The 3,830-nt window shown below is 44.3% G+C and overlaps 1 pseudogene; it reads left to right on the top strand.

Annotated features, from left to right (window-relative positions):
- Positions 1-1,266: 1,266 nt before the first annotated feature.
- On the top strand, positions 1,267-2,730 carry LOC102867848 (annotated as a pseudogene).
- Positions 2,731-3,830: the final 1,100 nt, after the last annotated feature.

The following is a 3,830-nucleotide window of genomic DNA, read 5'->3' as shown; positions in this document are numbered from 1 at the left end:
CTTCCCTTTGTTTTGGCTTCTCAATATTTTAGTGCAATTTTCAGCGTCCCCTCTGATATCCTTTTTAGTCTTCTCCCCTATCTTTGTAATGACCTCTTTATTTCTACATGGATGATGGTCTTGATGTCATCCCACAACTCATCTGGTCTTTGATCATTTGTGTTTCAAGCCTATTCTTCTCCCCCACCCCACCCCCCGCCTTTAAGCGTATTCTGGTGGGATAGACTTGAGATTGCATTTTGGTTCTCATGGGCTTGCTTTAAATGTTCTTCAACTTGAACTTGCACATTAGTAATTGATAGTCTGTTCCACAATCAGCACCTGGCCTGTTTTGATTGCTGCTACTGAGCTTCTCTAACAATTCTTTCCATAGATGTAGTCAATGTGACTCCTATGCAGTCCATCAGGTAAGTTCTGTGTGTATAGCCACTGTTGTGATTTTTTTTATATAAAATGTATTTGCAAATAATAAATCATTGATTGTATAAAATGTGATGTTTGCAACCTTATTTCATTACCACAAAGGCTGTAATTTCCTTGTTTCCAACTTTTGCATTCCAGTTACCAATTGATACATCTTGATTGCATGTTTAGTCCAATTTCAGACTGAAAGAAGTTGGTAGAAATTTTCAGTTTCCACCTCTTTGGCTTTAGTTGTTGGTTCATATATTTCAATAATAGTTGTATGGATTGTATCCTATCACTCAAAGCATTGAACTTCAGGATAGATCTTGACATGATCCTTTTGACTATGAATGCAATGCCATTTTTCCTTCATTTTTCATTCCTAGCATTGAAGATCAATCATGTATTTGTCTGATTTAAAGTGGTCAATGTCAGTCCATCTTAGTTCACCAATGCCTAGAATGTCAGTCCTTACACATATCATTTCCCTTTTGACAACTTCCAATTTTCCTAAATTCATTCTTTGCACATTCCATGTTCCAACTATTAGTGGATCTTCGCAGCTCTTTCTCCTCATATTTGTTTCCAATCTGAGGTGTCAGATAGGCTGGTGGGCCTGCTGGATGGCTGGGTGAGGATGAAGGACTATCAGACTCTAGCCCTGCCCCACTTGTGTGTTTCGGGATGACTACTATGGGTGACTGTCCTTTTCTTACAGTGAGACTGGCCTCAAATCCTGGATTGAGGAGGAAATACCTGAGTTCTGAGCATGCTTCCTCACATGGCCTAGGTCACTGTTCTGCTGAGCCTTTGTGCCCCACACCCTGCAGCTCTCTTTGACTTCTCATTCTTTACTGGGAGATGCTGCCCCATGGGTAGTTTCATTAAAACCTCAGTGGGTTAGACGTGGTGACATTGCTCAAGAGCTGAGGCATTGATGGCAGCTTCCTGGCTCAACCCGGATGCAATAACCAAAACGACTTCTCCCTCTCAGTCAGGGGAAAAGATCAGGTGATTTAGATTCAGAAGTCAAGGGACTTTTACGACCTGTATGAAGGGAAGAAGTTTCAACACTGACAGAGTTGATGGAGTACTCCACAGGGCATCCTGCAGGACTGTGATAGCACCATCAACCACCTCGAGTATCCATTCTCTGACACACCTGGTTAGAGGTGGTACTATGGCCACATGTCTGACAGACAGGTAGAGACACTGCTGCAGGCCAAGGGCAAGCCTTGGAAGTTTCTTGTGCATGAAAGCCTCAACTAGCCTGGAGATTTTGTGTTATCTGTGCTCAGTGACCAGCCCAAGGCTGGGCCAGGCTCCTCACTCAAGGTCACCCACAGAAAAGTCATGTATGAGGATGGACGATACACAGTAGGTGGCTCAGAAACCTTTGATAAATTTATGAACCTTGTGGAGTATTTTAAGACTGCCACCGAGGAGACCTTAGGCATCTTTGTCTATCTGCAGCAGCCATACTATGCCACACAGGTGAATGCTGTTGCCATTGACAACTGGATCCTGCAACTGAATAAGATTCAGAAGAGGGGAGGACACAGCCAGGGTCACCTTTTGAGAGGAGCTTGAGAGTCTACAAAAGCAAGAGGTGAAGAACTTGCACCAGTGACTAGAAGGGCAGTGGCCTGAGAACAAGAGCAATAACTGATACAAGAACATCCTAGCCTTTGATCATAGCCAACTGATCCTGCAGGGACACAACAGTAGTATCCCTGTGTCTGATTAGGTCAATGACAACTATGTGAAGAATCAGCTGCTAGGCCTCAATGAGAACTCTAAGGAATATATTGCCTCCAGGGCTGCCTAGAAGCCACAGTCAATAGCCATGACATTGGCAGATGACATGGCAGGAGAACATGCACATCATCATCGTGACTACTCGAGGTGAAAAAAAGCCAGAACAAATGTGTCCTGTACTGACCAGCAGTAGGCACACAGGATGCTCACAGGCTCTACTCTATGACCAATTGAAGGAAGCACAACATAGGTGAGTATGAACTCTACACCTAGCAGATCTCCTCGTTGGATAATAGAAACCTCATTTAGGTAATTTGGCACTATCAGTAACAGAGTTGGCCTGACCATGAGGTTCTCAGCAAGCCTGAACTTCCTGAACCACATCAACCAGTGACAAGAAAGTCTGCCTCATGCAGGGCCCATCATCATGCACAGGGGCATTTGCCAAATGTGCACTATAATCATCACTGACACACTCATGGAGAGAACTTCCACCAAGAGGCCAGAGATATAAACATACAGAAGACAATTCAGATGGTGCAGTATCTACGTGTTTCATCTATGTGATCATCACCCAGTTCACTGAAACCACCAAGAACGGAGATCAAGGACCAGAAGAATATCACCTATCCTCCAGCAATGTAGAATGCTCATGCCCAGGTCTTCTATACAAAAATTGTGTACAGGGATGTGTACCTAAGGGCTCTACCTCCCATGTTACTCTATTGTTCATAGGACTTTAAAAAGTCTGTTATTTCAGAAGTGACTGGCCAATCCTGCTTCCTAGTCTATTTTAATTGGGAAGCTTCTCTGAAACCTGACCACTGTAAGTGACCCTGCTGGTATTTGAAACCCTGGTGGCACAGCTTCCACCATCACAGCAACTTGCAGGTCACCTCAGTATATCAGGTTGACAAACAAGAGTTCTACTCATAAAAGCAAATGATAAACATAGTAAGACACTGTGCTGCAATCCCAGAGGAACATGGTTCAAATCCACCAGCTGCTCCATGGGAGGAGGATGGGCAATCTCCTCTCATGTGATTTATTGCCTCTGAAAGCCCGCTGGAGGGTCAGCTATGGGTTGATTCTGACTTGACAGAATAAAACAAGCAGCAAAAAACTAAACAAAAAAACAAGCAGCAACATGCAGATCACTCCCTCAAAATAAGCGGACAGATAAGTGATGCTATTATTGTGTATTGTCAAGTCAAAACCAACCTAAAATTATTCCTCAAGTGGGTTTTCGAAGGCAGTAAATCTCTGCCCATCTTTCTCCTGCAGAACAGCTGATGGATTTGAACCATCCATCTATCTGAACCATTTGAATCCTTCAGGACTGCAGTGCAGCTCCTTACCACTAGGCCATCACAGCTCCCTGACAAGTAAGGGTTGTTGTTGTGTACCATGAAGTCAGAACCAACCCATAGCTGACCCTCCAGTGGGTTGCAGTTAGACACATGGGAGATTGTCCATCCTTCTCCCACAGAGTAGCGGGTGGCCTCAAATCATTAGCCTTTGGGATTGCAGCACAGCTTCTTGCCTCTAGGCCACCAGGGGTCCCTACAGGTAAGGGTTGTTGTTGTTGTTATATGCCGTCGAGTTGTTTGCGACTCATAGCGACCCTATGCACAACAGCCCTAAACCCTGCTCTATCCTGCGCCAAC

This window comes from Elephantulus edwardii, unplaced genomic scaffold, assembly GCF_000299155.1.
Source record: "Elephantulus edwardii isolate Elephantulus edwardi_28Jun2011 unplaced genomic scaffold, EleEdw1.0 scaffold00508, whole genome shotgun sequence".
Lineage (NCBI taxonomy): Eukaryota > Metazoa > Chordata > Mammalia > Macroscelidea > Macroscelididae > Elephantulus > Elephantulus edwardii.
The sequence above is the reverse complement of the archived record's forward strand: the minus strand, read 5'-3'. Positions and strand labels throughout refer to the sequence as shown.